This window comes from Dermacentor variabilis, chromosome 4 (genome assembly GCF_050947875.1).
Source record: "Dermacentor variabilis isolate Ectoservices chromosome 4, ASM5094787v1, whole genome shotgun sequence".
Lineage (NCBI taxonomy): Eukaryota > Metazoa > Arthropoda > Arachnida > Ixodida > Ixodidae > Dermacentor > Dermacentor variabilis.
The window spans coordinates 24,128,485-24,144,605 of NC_134571.1; the positions used below are offsets into that span (position 1 = coordinate 24,128,485).

The 16,121-nt window shown below is 46.4% G+C and overlaps 1 protein-coding gene across 2 annotated transcripts in view; it reads right to left on the reverse strand.

Moving 5' to 3' along the window:
• Positions 1-15,160, reverse strand: part of LOC142578816 (beta-1,4-glucuronyltransferase 1-like) — a 45,867-nt gene extending 30,707 nt beyond the window's left edge. Inside the window, exon 1 of one of the 2 annotated variants that reach the window (XM_075688413.1) lies at positions 15,058-15,160. The gene's annotated coding sequence lies outside the window, so the exon portion shown is untranslated. Of the gene's footprint in view, positions 1-1,317; positions 1,366-15,057 lie in introns of those variants that run through there. The other variant, XM_075688414.1, reaches the window with a different exon arrangement.
• Between the last annotated feature and the right edge of the window lie 961 nt (positions 15,161-16,121).

Genomic DNA, 16,121 nt, shown 5'->3' on the forward strand with positions numbered 1-16,121 from the left:
ACTGCGTTCAGAGCTGTCAGCTGGGACAGTGCGCGGCAGCAAATAAGCCTACTTCTCTGCATGCAAATCTTTTGAGTTTGTGTCCAGTTGCTTCGCGTATTAGAGAGGCGAGCGGGGGCCTTCGCAGTGGCCTTTTTTTTTTTTTTTTGCTTTCCCCGGCACCGCTGAAGTGGCCCTTGAGTATAGCTTTACAATGGAACATTGCCGATGTTCTCGGCCGGAGAACGCACACCTTGCAAGCAGGAAGCGAATTATTCCTGCACCGCATCAACTCCGAGTCACACCGGTACGATCTTCTCGTCGATGCTCCATGTGACATTCCTCTCTACCGAGACTTCTTACGTGGCCAATCGTAAGTTCGTAAGACCATGTTGACATGCGTACAGATTTTTCGCAACTTTTTGAACGCCAGGCGATGTTTAGTGGTAAACGCTTACGGAGTTAATTGACAAGAGCATTTTAGCACAGCGTTACTATTCTACCACAAAAACACTTACAGCCACGGTTTTACCGTTACAGCTTACTCCAGACCACGCATGCGCGATGAACCCTGTACAACAGCAGGCGTTGGCATGCGCTGTCGTACCATCATTGCCGTCTCAACTATACTTTTGATATTTGAACGCATAAGCAAAACTGCGCCATGCGCATGCAAGACGCGGTTTAACAAGAGCGCGCGATGGCTAACAGCTGGCAGAGACGGTACCGGTACGCGGTGTCGTCGCGCGAAAGCCGCCTAGCTATTAGCGCCGACTAAGATGCCGTCTGAGTTAATTATGTCGTCTGTGATCATTAACATTTGTCCCTTTCCAAATGCGGACTGTTTAACGAAACAAATTTCGTTGTGTAAATGCATTACATGTTATTACGAGACCTGGAAACTTACTCCGCTTCCCTACAGTGTGACACCAGAATTTGGAAATCCGATATCGCTGCAGAAGCGCTTGTAACACGTATACCAAATCTACAAGAGGACGCAAAGCTTAACACCAGTTCCGAGCTTATTGAGCAACGACAGCCTGCGAAAAAGCTCGATAGCCTTATGTTTAGAAAAGTTTCAACAAGAGACGACACGAACACTGAGTCACAATCACGGCACAATTGCACCAGGACGATAACATATACAAAAAAAAAAAAAAAACGAAGCGTTGTAAACACGGCACGTTTTCAAACTGGTGACCGAGACCTGACTCACTAACATATAACCATATAGACCCACGGAAAGGCACAGTTACACATAAACTAATTGTCACATTCACATGTATAAAATGATGTTCAATACACACAGTGTACGCAATGGTTATGTACAGTACTCACGGATTGAAATATGACATTCGGAGCGCGTGGCCGTCGCTACATGCAGCGCCGCCCGTGGATGCTCATGGGACCAAGGTGCTGCATTGTGGTATAGCGCGAGGGCAAGAACATCTACAAAGCAGAATTGCTCCTTCCGGTCGCCAACGAGCCGGCCTGTAGTTTACCACACTGCCTGCGTGGCGCTGCAAGGCTTGCGCGCCTTTTTAGGTCTGTTCGATTCAGCCAAGTTTCTCTGCACCTTCTGCACATATTTATGGTGCAGTCTGGTGCAGTCAATCATTCCTATTCATGGTGCAGTCAATCTGCGCGAGCAGACGACGCTCTCTTTACACGTGTTCTGGCGATGCGGCACGCATGCTGTGCAATTAAGACATAGAATTCAGCTACGAGATACGTGCCTTCGTAGACATGATCAACACTAGCACAAAAGAAAAGAAAGTCTATTTCGTCCGTTTTGTAAAGACAAAAAAAAAAAAAAGAAAAGAAAAGAAAAGAAGAAGTCACAGGCTTGTCCTCGTGCAACATTTAAACGAAGCCTCAGTATTTTTTTGGTTCGCCTCAAGAAACGAATGCGGCGGCCATTCTGCGTGGCAAGCTTTCGTAGAGGCTATCAGCCAAGGAAGAACGCGCTAGCTTCTCCGATTCTCCTTGAACAGACGCCCACAAGTTGTCCGAAGAACACCTGTGGAGCGGCCGACGAGACAGGGCCTTCTTTATTTCAGCCCATACATTCTCAATAATATTCATGTCCGCACCTTATGGAGGCCAGTTCAACACCATCACACACCTGTCTTCCAGCAGGCTAGTCACGGGTGCTGCGGTGTGAACTGGGCTCCGGTCGTGCTGGAAGTAAAACAAATCGTCCTTAAATGGGCCATCCAGGGCGTACGGCATAAGGACGGTGTCGAGGAGGTCTAAGTATGCTGCGGCATTAAAGCGGCCGTCTAGGCGTACAAGCGGAAGCCGTCTTTGGAAATACACCCTCACACGTTGACGCTACATCGACCGCTGCTTGCACCACGTTGCAGATTGAGGGCGTCGAACCTGGGTGAAGGAAGCGGAAAGAACACAAGACATCATTTTACTTCACTGCGATTGATAACCGCGATGATAGGGGGTCCTGCTCTTGAAATGTTGGCAGAATGCACTGCCTTTAGTGACCATTTCTGCGAACTGCTTGGGTCCAACGCACGAAACAAGGCGCCGGTGAAAAGTTTTTCGGCGTGCGCTCTCTCCTCGCGGTAGCGGAGTGCACGGAATATATAACGTAGTTTTTGATGAAAGCGCATACCTAGCCACCACATACCATCTATCACGTCTATCATGCGCTACGCGAATGTAAAGAAAGATAATCGTTGGCGGATTTCTTTAGAGACGCTGTGTAACTCCCGAATTTGTGGAGGAGTCCACCTACATCTTGCTTTGTGTCCTCCACACGAAGCTGCTGCTGGTCCCATTTTGATGTGAACGTGCTCTCGTCCGTAAAAATGACATTCTACTACGCTTCCATTGTCCAGGACCGATGGTCCTGTGCAAACAGCAGCCTTTTGATCCTGTTTTCTGAAGAGATGAAGGGCTTAATCACCGTCACACAACTACGAAGGCCACTCATGTGAAGGCGCTCGCGTACTACTTGCGTGCTGGCTGCGAGCCCCATGTCGCTTCGTATTTCTTTCGCCGTCAAGTTCGGGTTTCGTCTCGTTGCTTCAACTATACGCTCGTCGTCAAACTTGGTCATCACCTTCGGCCGGTGTCCTCTGGGCAGAGTTGTCAAGCGAGCATCCGTCCTGAAAGCCCGCACAATCCTGCTCACCGACGAGCGGGGACGTCCGGTCATATCGGCGATTTGTTGCTGCGGTAAATCTGCTGCAGACAGAGTCACAATCTGCATCCGCTCCGAGATGGGTATGCCTGGCATTGCTGCTCGTGTTTGAAACGGAGGCGCGTCTTGTGTTCACCATATATAACTACCTGTGGCTCGGCTTCTGCTGACGTCAGTACGACCAACAATGCCAGGAGTTATCATTTCGAGGCTGAAGTAAAGAAGGCAGTTTCTCGTCGGCTACTCCACAGGTGTTCGCACGAAATAAGCTATTCTTTTGTGCAGATGTTTATCATATCTACGAAGGCACGTAAGGCGCAATCTCGTAGCTGAATGCCGTGTCTTGCTTGCACAGCATGCGTGCCGCATCGCCAAAGCGCGTGCAACGAGAGCGTCGTCTGCTCGCGCACACCGTCGAGCCATTTCGGTCGGCACGCGAAGGCGCGCAAGCGTTGCAGCGCCACACTGGAGTAGTGTGTTAAGGCCGGCTCTCGTTGGCGACCGGAAGGAGCAGTTCTGTTCCGTAGATGTTCTCCATCTCGCGCTATACCACAATGCATGGTTCTATGGGCACCCACGAGCGGCGCTGCATGTAGCGACGGCCACGCGCTCCGAATGTCCTATTTCAATCCGTGAGTACTGTACAATGATGATGTGACAGAGACACTTAAGATAATTTTGTAGTGATGCTATGAGGTGTCTATATACAAAAATGATCATATATACGAGAGCACGTACACACAGAAATCACGGGCACCAACATTCCATGCACATTCAATGAATACTTTTGATGGCCTGGCTACAGGAAACGTATCTAAATGAAGAATCCGATGTCGGCGTCGGATGTCTCTGGGCGAAAAATCATTCCTGACCAAAACCATGCAGGCCCTCCGCGTGGCGCAAGACGTTACTGAACTCAACTTTTCAAAGTAACATGCGTCAGAAGAATCGTGAAGTACAACCTAAGCACTATATCTAAACACAACATACGGACACGATAGCGTAGGATTGTAATTTGAAGATACCAGAAAACATATTTCTGTTACGTGGAAACTCGAACACGAACCCCTTTTCCAGCATTTCTACCATTCATAGAGCAGCTATGGCCACCGAGATATGCGCACGCTGGCGAGCGCAAATCTCAGAACGCAATGGTTCCTTACCAACACCTCTAGGTGGCGCTCGCCTCCACCGTACCGCATCTTCTTTCTTCGTTTTTTTTTTTTTGAACTAGTTTGGACGGTAGGCAGTATGATAGCATGAGCTTGGCGGCACAACGCACTGCCCCGTTCCAAAGGGGTCGCTCATAACATCCATCCATCCATCCATCGCGGCCCGCGCAAGAGTACGCGTTTCCACTAGAAAGCGCGACTTCGTGCATAGCGTACGCCGCCAGCGTTTCCCGGTAAACATTATGGTTACATAAGCTGCAGTTGCCGGAAAGTGACTATGAAATCGTGCAGTTTGCCACTATGCAATTATACACCACTACCAACAACAAGGCGTCAAAACTCCACCGGCGAATTCAGCCGATTTTCTGTCTCCTTTTCTGAAGAGTATGCAGGCGTTATGCTCCTTCCGGTGGCGGTTGCCAGCCTATTCGTCGCTTTCCCTTTTCTGTCTAGTGTGTATATGTTATCGAAACGAATAATAATAATAATAATAATAATAATAATAATAATAATAATAATAATAATAATAATAATAATAATAATAATAATAATAATAATAATAATAATAATAATAATCGATCAATCAATCATTCAATCAACTGTGTTTATTAAAGTGCCCAGGAACAACCTTGTGGGTCTTGGTGCTGGTGCACTCGGCAAAACAATGCACATGAGGAACGATGCAAGCTCACACAAACACATACACACATATAAGCGCGTGCACACATAAATATAAGAATAATAATTTCGCGAATAAAGATTTTAACCGAACATAAAATGTGTACACGAAGAGAATACAAATCAGATGTGGAGAAACAGAAAAAGGGATTACAGAATGACGGAACACACAACAGATATGAGAGTTTTCGTTCAGTTATTGAAATTCTTCTGCACCTATTTTCAGGAAAATATTAAAATTAGGCATGAAGATATCCAGGCACTATAAATGCGCGTTATATGTCGCCTGGACTCTAGTTAGAGGGTCACAAAAATCTGAAGGCTGAAAGGCGCGCTGTTTCCTTGTGCGGAATGTAAAAGCGCACATTAGAAAGCAAGTGCGAACAGCAGATTTTTCCGTGTATTGATTTGTGAAGAAAAAGAACATCTGGATTGTTGCGTCTACAGGTGAGGGTAGGAAACTTGAGTGTCTGTGTTAGCTCTATAGAGATGGAAGGCTTTCGACAGAATCCACGTTTAAATATACATGCTAACCTTTTGTGCACATTTTCGAGAAATTCACAATTTGACCTACAAGTGCCCCCCCTAACCACGGAGGCGTACTTAAGAACTGAAAGGCATAGGCTCTTGTAGTATAAAGTTACAAATGGCCCAGGTTGATTGAGGTCTCTCGTCACCCGACATGCTGTGCCGAGCGTTCGAAGTGCACGCTGCCTCGTCTGTTGAGCGTAGGGCGAGAAACTCCGAGAGCTATCGAAGCACACTCCAAGGTCCTTCGTTCCCTGAGCTCTTGGCAGGGGAACGTCTTTAACGCTATAAGGAAATAAAGTCCTGTTAGTCTCCCGCGTGAAGCTTACAATTTTCGTTTTTGATGCATTTATGACCAGCTTGTTTTCAGCGCACCAAGACGCAAAATTTGCAATGTCCTTATGAGGAGCGGCGCAATCATTAACATTTTTTACCGCTTCGAAAAGTTTCGCGTCATCAGCATACGACAAAATTGAAGAGTTTTGAATGACTGCCGAAATGTCATTAATAAAAAGCGAGAGAAGAAGAGGGCCCAGGACAGACACTTGAGGAACTCCACTGTAACTGCATAAAGTTGGGACGACTGACCATTTACGCTAACGTATAGCAGTACCGGTCGCGTAGGTATCTTCTTATAGGCGCTGTGACAGAGCGGTGCCCATCAAGTTGTGCCAACTTTTGAAGGAGTATTTTCGGGCATACGACATCGAACGCCTTATGAGGTCAAAATAAATCACGTCCAGCTGTCCTTTCATATGTACTGCTTGAGAGGCTTTCACCGTGAAGCTAACGAGGTTGGTAGTTGTGGAGCGTCCCGATATGAATCCATGCTGCTGAGGAATATGAGAGTATTTTCAATAGAGGATGAAATTATTGAGTGCAGAGTTGACTCGAATAATTTGGATGCTGCGCATAGGAAAGGAATATGCCTGTAGTTCCTCGCAGGAGTTTTTACCCCTGATTTGAAGACGGGAACGACCCGCGCTGTTTTCCAAGCCTTTGGGAATGTGTTCGTCGTTAGAGCAGAATGAAAAATACAAGCAAGCACTGGAACAATCACGGACCCGTACGTCTTAATCAAGCAGGTGGAATGTCATCAGGACCACACGAAAAAGACGGCTTTAAACGTTTGATGCAGTTAAAGACAAGTTCCTCTGAGACCGATAGACTTGAATCCAGGGAAGGGTGGTTGGAAAGCTCACTAACTCAGTCATTGTACCCTTCACCGTACGCAGACCCGAAGTGTAAGGCGAAGGAGCCTGCGACATCTGGGACAGGTTGGCTGTCGCCACTAAGTAGAGAGATATCTTGTTTCGGTATTGTTGGATGACTGTTCACGAACGTGTCTCAAAAAATACTTTGAATATTTAGAAGTACTAACTTCCACATGTGCTATATAAATGGAATGATCACGTTTGTAAAGGCGTTTAGAGAGTGCCCTGTACATTTTAAACTCGATATGCCAATGTTCCTGATTTGTACGCTTTGCGTTCCTGTGAGGACGGTCTTTTAGCTTTAAAGTTGTTTTCAGTTCAACAGAAAACCAGTGGGGAAATTAGAGCGTTTAGTACCTTAGTGGTATAAAGTTCTTCATTCCATCGTGAGCAATATTCCCAGGACACATTCACAGCTTCTGCGCTACTAAGGCATAGGTCTAGTACATTGCCGCAAGAGTTCAGAATATTGTTAAATTGGCGCAGAAATGTAAAAGATATAAGATAAAGTAACGAATTGCACTTGGCAGATAAGCAAAAAGAATCGGTTGAAATTTTACCAATAATAATAATAATAATAATAATAATAATAATAATAATAATAATAATAATAATAATAATAATAATAATAATAATAATAATAATAATAATAATAATAATAATAATAATAATAATTATTATTATTATTATTAAGCTGAGGACTATGAACGATGGATTATGGACAACACATTTTATAAGTCACTATTGCAGTATCTCTATAAAACGGGCCTATGCTTACATTTAGTTTCATACTGCATGACGTTATGCCGTGCCGTGTGCACAAGCGAATCAAAAAGAGAAAAAAAGGAAATCTGTTCCTGCAGTACATATATATAGGATGGATTTGAATCGTCCAAAAGGCGCGTTTGTAAGCAAAGAGCGCAGATTAAATCACATGCATTCGCTACCTTTGCTACTCCGAGGAAACAATATCAAACGTAACAAAGAGTAGGACGAGGCATGTGATTCAATTTTGATTAAAAGGTTCTGCATCGCTGGGGTCGAGGTGTTTGCTGTCAACGAGTATGAGGTAATAAACGATTCTTTATATTCTGGCCTGTAGACCAGAACCTTTTATCTTCGCAGACGTGTTTATAGCACGCGCACTTAATTTTCACCTCCGTCGTCTACTGTCAGAACATAGCCGTTTGATGACGGGTTTGATGACGGGAAAGCTGACAACAAAGCCATGGCGAGGGAACTCCGGTGGCAAGCATGCGACAAGAACAGAATGAAAGTCAATACAGTTCTTTTTTTTTTTTTCGCCAGTTACAACAGTCCCCGGAAGAAGATGGCTGCCTCCTAGATGCCCTGCAATTTCTGGTCTATGTATACTTACAGCGTACTGAGACCTTCAAAATTAGAAGTTCCCGAGATTAGACAAACACTGACGTAGATAACCGCGTGCAACCAATTGGTGACCTGAAACAAGGCCTGTCGTAGTCGAGCCAGCGAACAGACGTTCGCTTTAATCATTAAAAAAAAAAAAATATCTCTGAGACGTGCACCTTATGTGAAAGACGTTTGTCTGTGATTGTCGAAATCCCTCAACCACGGCTTGAACGAAGGCCTTGCCTCACGAGCAGGCTATTGTCCGCTCCTGGTTCCGTATTTTATGATCGTTACATTTTTATTCTTCTTGCGCCCCCCGACATTCGGTTGCACGAAGCTTCGTTCTCGTATATCGCCAATTACGGGTCACCCGGTACGACGTATGATGCAATCGAAGGGAAAAAATAATCACATAATCCGACCGCCGCCCCCCCCCCCCCTCATACACGTGCACTATAGATTTTGTGATGCGTTACGAGAACGGAAACTTTGGGAGGATGTTGCGAGACGCGCAAGAAGCTGATAAGCACTTTAGAAGTTTTCGTTTTATCATATAATAGTTTATTTGTAAGCATTTGCGCTTTATCATCTTTTCTAAGCGCAAGAACCTCTACAATGAATGCTTACAACGAAGGCGCCAAATAAAACAATGGACGAAGGAAGGAGACACGAGACAACCACGTAGGCGCTCGGTCTCGTGTCTCCTTCCTTCGTCCGTTGTCTTATTTGGCACCTTCGTTGTAAGCATGCATAACCAACTCGCCCGCCAGCACGTGCTGAGTGCTACAATGAAAGAAAACACTATTTTCATAAAATCCCGAACTTCTATCTTCGCGCGCAGCTTGAAATAAGTTCGCTGCGGAATCAAGCCACCTTAGTGCTTTGCAAATGTCCGGTGGCACTTGTTCGTATTCTCAGTTGTCACAAAATGTGCACGCCAACGATGCACGAGGTTTTATATGCGAAGCATTTCTTCGCGATCATTTGCCACTTTAACAGTATCTAACCGCCTACGCCTTGTTGCTCTCACGGTCGTCTCCTTAACTAGGTAGGCTCCCCGCACATTGCTTCGCGTAACATCCATTCCCACAGGGCATGGGATCTGCAGGGTTTCTTCTTTTTCTTTTTTCTTGTTTTTGCCGAGTAATACTTGCACGATGCCGCACTATACAGGTTCATGCATATTTAAGACTTCTCTCGCGCTAGCCCTGCTGCTTTGACTGAAGCCTTCTTTTTTGAAAAAAATAAAGTTTATTTTCTGTGCAGCTCAAGTGACAGCAATAAATCGCGCGTTGTGATATCTTTCGCACTACAGTCACTCGTGGCCGCTCTGCATTACCCGCCACCGTAGCACAGTGGCAATGACGTGGCTCTGCTGAGCACGATGTCTCGGGTCCGATCTCGGTCACGGCGGCCGTATTCCGATGGAGGTCGAATGCATAAACAACCATGTACCAAGAGTATGCTGCACGCTAAAGAAGCCCAGGCGGTCGAAATTAATCTGGAGTTCCCCAATACGGCACGCCTCATAATCTGATTGTGGTTCTGGCACGAACAAACCCCAGAATTTAATTATTAATAGCTCTGCAGACTGACGAAGCGCTTTACAATAAATTAGTGTATACTCTTCTCTCGAAGAACGAGCAGTACGCGATCGATTTAACACTATAATTTTTCTAGGTGGAGAATGCCTCGGAGCCTATGTTTGGTAGACTATGCTTTGCGTGGCCGTCCAAACGAGCGAAGCAATAGACCCTTTCACAAATGAGTCTTGTTGCAACCCTCGCAATGACCTTGTTTTCACTAGGTTCCTCTTTCAGCGGAAAGCCCTCGTTACAATTCATGCCACTGGTTGGGGCCCTTTCAGCTGAAGCGGAAAGGTCTCCGGGCGACACGGACGATTTCCTGCGCCTCGATGCTATCCCGTTTCTAGCAGCTTTACCCTAACTCAGCGCGACGAACGTTGTTCTACACGGGTTGCCTAAAAAAGGCCATTGGCAGCGAGTTCCCGCAGGAACGCTGCGGGAACACTGCGGTGCCAAAGCTCAGTTTTATTCATGATCGCTGTACAGCCACGGAAACAGTTCTGAGCTAAATTTTTACTCTATTTGCAGTGGAACATCGATGTTGCCACATGTTTTCCTTCTTTTTAAATGCATGAGCATTTCTACGCCTACCTAACCAGGAAACCCGTCCACCCGTCCATCACGCAAAACGATCGCTTTCGAGATTGGGCCTGCAGCAGCGAGCGAATTCACCTTCGTGGTTCCTCGAGCTTCAACGGGAACTGAGTGGCGAGAATATATCGCGCACGAAGCTATCAGCACTCGCCGCGTTGTGTCCCCATCGCAGGTCGCTTTCAAGACGGGGCCCACACGCCTCGCTTCAACGCGAAATAAGCGGGAAGAACACAGGCCTTTGAAGCCGCAGCCGGAGTACGGTTGATAATGGATCGACGCTGATGGATAAGGGGCTAAAGAGCGATAACGGCTTATAATGACAGATAACGGCTTATAATGATCAGAACGTCATCAGCGCACCTGGCGCCGCCAGCTGCAGTAGTTGGCTTGCGTCATCAATTCACCTTGCGCCGCCGTCGGCAGCAGTTCGTGTCGTCGCAGCACCTGGTCGGATCAAGCTTCATAAACATTGATAATGACACCGGGCTGCGTGGAGATTGGAGCAAGTGGCACCATGCTTGCGCATACTTTGACAACTCCCAGTTTTTGTTCCTTCGTATTATGGTCTGAAGACCATATAAACAAAATGGAGGTCACATAACTTTTGCTGACGAGAGTAGAAAACGCAGTCATTACTGTTCCGTCTATATACTGGCACTTGCTGCCAATACAGCGGCTTATACGCCTTCCAGCAGTCGCGCGGGATTTGCTTCAGACTATAACAGAGGTAAAGTGAAACCAACTGGATTTGTTGTGTACTGCTGCCCCTGTCCCTTACTGCGTCGTCGTCTTGTCGCCACCGTCAGGATACATCATACCCTGCCCCCCCCCCCCCCCGCACACACACCATATGGCGAAGACAACGCTGTGCGCTATACATATATATATATATATATATATATATATATAAACACTTCTGCCGACCTCTCAACTCATGTCAATGCGGCAATGTACACGTGAAAGCCTGGCGTGCTAACCATTGCGTTATTGCGCTAGCGCTTGGTGATTTGTACATGCTTTTACGCGCTACGCAGACTCTGAATGATGATGTCTGATTGTGTATCTTGAGATGATGACGGTGTCCGTTGAGACAGACTACTGCTGTCGCAGTAACTGACTTCAGAACCGGGTGATTCGCTGAAGGTCCTGCTTTTCGATATGCCGGTGTCGTCCAACGACATTTTCTTTTTCTTCCTTTGCTTGCGATGTTTGCGGGAGTTTCTGCCCTTCACACAGGTCAACGTGAAGAAGAGCAGCCAGCGTCTCGATCCGAAAGGAACTGGACACCGTCCTGTCAACGCGTATGCATATACGTATAAGAAAAGAATGAATCGAGGTATATAGCCAGCTTATCTAGCCACTTTTTCTTTTCTACGATGCGCGAATCGAAAACGGGGCAAACCTCTTTGGGTTCACAGAGAGCGTAAAACGTGCTGTGGTGAGCTTATCGCTAAGCTTATCAAGTGCGGGCAAACAACCGAAAATCTTACTTCCTCTGAGAGCAATTTCCGCTTCCCGGATGTTCATGCTCCTCGCACTCCTTCCGGTAATTGAAACTTTACTGCCCGCAAGGCAGTGCTTTATAAAAAGTCCGCTAATCGCTGCGAAGTATATATAGAAAGCGCTGAAGAGTAAATAAGAAGAGTAAGGGGCCTGCCCGGCACCACAGAAGCTACAGTGAAGCATGCCAACAAAGAGCACGTATCGACGCCAGCGTTAACGCGTGAGGTGAGGCAGTGATCATAACAATTACTTTGATTATAAATAAGAATAAACTTCGCGAGAAGAAGAGCAGGTGCTGCAGCACTCTTGTTGCATACTTGCTCCGTCCGTTGATCTTTTCTTACTGTTTATAATCTTAATGGGTCCTTTTCATGATCGTAAAGCTAGCTTTCTCGCGAGGCAGTTTGGCAAACTAGTGGCCGGCGTAGTCATTTTTTGCACTGAGCAAAAATAGCTACGCGCAATTTGCTTGTCTTGTGACATGGAAAATGAAGACGTGACTCTAGTGATTAAACCATAAAGCATGCGCAGCGAGTGCTATTTCTTCATTTGAGCCCCGACCAATGCCGCCATTAGTTAGGCAGATGTGCATTGCAGAGAAGCGCAACTACGAATTGAACGAGAGGTATGTTATAAGCAGTTATGAGCTCTATTATTCATTTAGAGGAATTGCCATTCACTGGCTAAGGCTACCCTTTCTAACGTGGTTATAAAGTACAATAATATATATATATATATATTCTTGCAATGAATAATAATTAAATAAATCAAGGACTTGTGTCGACAGTTCGATACTAGAGATAGAAGTCCCCTCGAAAGGTCTGGCGTTCTCGTATGGTTGAGCTACATAAGCTAGTTTCAGGAGCACGAATAAGGCGCAATTACAAACGCATGATTGACACACTAACCTACATATGTTGAGTCGATTTTCATCACATTTTCCAGCGTCTTCAAAGAAGCGCTGAAGTGCTTTCATTGCTTTGTGATTCACTTTTGATAGGCATGGGCCCAACACATCAGCAAATGAAAAAGGCCTATGTGAGTCAAATAAATGCATTTGGTGTTCTAAGCGCTGTCTATGTGTAGTGCGCTTGGGGCAGTCGAGGAGTAAGTAACATACACCCTCGTTGTCATGGCCGCACGAACGTGTTGGAAAGGACACACGTTTAATTTGAAATGGGAAATGTTCATGGTTTTGATCACTCAATTTAGCGTTTTATACGTACATCACTGTATAAGCAGAAGTCTACCGTGTGGTGTACTGTAACGTTTTCGCGGTCTCTCTTCGGCTATTCGCTCCCTCTGATTCACCATTGCGCCATCCGCTTGAACTACCCCGACGACAATAGTCCACGATATCCCGTCTGCGGCTGGGCGTAACATTTGCGAACTCGTATTCACTTCAAATTAAAATGGCCGACAGCCCACACGCGACACACGCTGCTCTGACGAGATCTTCGCATACTTTAAAGTATGCGAAGATACTTTCGCATACATTAAAGTATGCTCTGACACGCGCTGTTCTGACATGCGCTGCTCGTCAGAGCAGGCCGCGCTGTTGTCCATTTTATAGTCAAGCACCATGAAACATGTTTGACAGACTGGGCAGTCATCCCTTGTCAGAACATAAGGTTCTGGGTCAGTGCTCGCAGAGGATTCTCTCTTAAACGGCTGTCGATTAGGTGACATATCTGCCGATGTCTACAGTCCTTCATGACGAACGTGGCGATAATGCTGCTTGATACCATTGGACTATGTGTGCGGTTTGCTGTTTTTTCTATTGATAGCGCCCCTGCTGCTGTGGGCGGTCCGCCTTGGCAGCAAGACAGTCGCAGCGCCCGCCGCAGGAGATGTCCCTCTAACCCAACCCTGAACAAACGCTCATAACTATATACCTCAGCTTTCTCTAAACCGATAAGTGTATGGCTAGAGAGAGAGGTCCGGCAGGAGGGACATATGACTAAGGTTGCGATGGACTGTCCAGCAAGGCGAAGTCACTGATTAATACTGACTTCATGTAACAGTTATCGTGCACTAGAGAGAGAGAGAGAGAGAGAGAGAGAGAGAGAGACGGGAGAGGGAGATACGGGAGAGGGAGGAAGGGAAGTCCGCAACAATAGAAATGACGCTGGATGAACCATTCTAATTTTCTGCTTCAGAATGGGGAAAAACTATTATTTACATCTAGAGCGCTTTCAAAGTACGAGAAGTTCGTTTTAGTTTTTCGACTCCAGTACACAACTACCAGAAACAATGTGAAACAAGGGCGCTCAAGCCGTTTCTTGGACGTCAGTACGATCACTTTTCCTTGCACAGTCGACACAACTTCCAAGTGAGTGGCCCGTCGACGTGTTCGCGGGGACGATGTGGTGCAAGGTGACGAGGTTTCAATGCTTTGCAAGTCATATTCCCAAAACAGGAAGATATTGAAGGTTGACCAGTAAACTAAAGAAATGGAGATATCCGCTGTCTACAACAAACCCGAACTCAAATACTAAAGCGTTCCTAAAGCGATCAAGACGAGGGTACGTAAATAGTCTGTCTCCTCCGATTCCCGTGAAACCGTGGCATTTGAATGAACTTGTAGCATAATGTACAAGAACGTTTAAGAAATGTACTGCCTTTCTTTAATTTAAGGGTGCACATATTCGTCCAGTTGTTTCAATCATTCGATAACGTATTACGAATTAATCTGGCAGAATCCGCACGCTAAGTTGGCACTCTTATCCCATTTACCGTATCAGATGTTTCACATAACACGTGAAGAATGAAAAAGAAACGTGATACTATTTAGTGAGAATGGCTCGACTACTGACTGCCAAAGTGGCTTAGATTATATTATTTTAGATGCGTTAGAGCGAATAGGTGTACATTAAATAACGATTTATTCGCTGCTGAAATATATGTAATTTACAATGGAGAAGGAACGTACTGTGGACTACATCTTTACGCCTTAAATGATAGATGTTTCACAAGGACACTGATATTTATGCGATGACACAAGCGTCAGCCGTGCTGCTATGGCATCGGCCGCATCATTAAATGTGCGCGTCTGTCTGCAAGAAAGCTGAGTCAAGGAGCAATCAGTTTGTGCTAACAACCCGAGTCGACTCCTGCGGAGGGAACAGATGACGAAGAATAGTTGATACAGAAAGAGGAGCGACGCGCTAGCCGTAGAATCAATAGACTGTCTGAAAACGATGCTTGCAGAACATGCGGGTGTGAGGCGATGAGACACACAGACAGGTGATATTCGCAAGTGACTGACTCACCGTGTGGGGACAGCGGGTGGAGATCGGGAACGGGGAAGCAGGGAGGGGGCATTCGGCGGCCCTGGCGGGAGGAGTGGCGGCGACCGACCGTCTCATCCTGGTGATGCCGGGAGGAAGGATGGAGCGAAGCCGGAGAGACAGCGGCGGATGACGGCAGCGCCGCCACGCGGGCGCACGACGTGGGCGCCACCGCCGCGAGCAGACGACACGCGATGCCCGCGGCGAAAGCAGCGGAGTCAACAGCGGGGCTGTTTAATTCTGCTGGTCGCGAAACTCGGTTCGCCATCTTGAAAAGACGATAACTAATGTGAATGAATGAAAGAAGGAAGGAAGGAAGAAAAGGAAAAGTAAATACCTGACTTTCTCACGAAAATCAGCCTATACCTCGCTCATTGAAGCCTTTCCAACATCTCCACGCCTTACTGCAAAAAATCTAGCATTAGCAGAGAAAATGTCATCTAAAGGACTTAATATACGTTTATTTCACTTGTGTGACAACGGCGATGACATCATTGTGTGCCGTCACAGATATGGTTGCTATCTGGCCGGTTTTCTACAGGCACAGCTAAATTGTAAGGCGAAGCTTCCTTTGCCTCTTCCTTCAGCTTTTCCGCTGCTGCTGCTGCTCCTACTGCTGTCGATGTCTTGTACGCCGGGTCGGGGGGTGGTCCAGAGCGTGTATATACTTAGTAGGAGAGTGGCAAGCAGGAAATTCGACGCGAGAAACTCGTTTGGACCTTTCAGTCGGCGGTCGTTCCAATGCCCTCCGAAATTCTCTATAGGCGCCGCCACAATACTCTCCTGACGGCTGTAATCATCCGTGACCACGCGCAAAAGCTCTGCAAAACTGCAGTGTTTTCCTTTGTATTAATGTGCGACACTCTAGAGGCGAGATAGACAGAATGGTAGAAAGGAGGTAAGGAGAGGAGGCAGAGAACGGGGTAGAACCGGCACCAAACCACCACTGTTCGCTCGCAGCAACCATACACGCGGGGAGGGCGGAATTTGGAAAATGCGACGTAAGAAGGCAAAGAAACGCTATTACTAGACACGACAACGGTTGT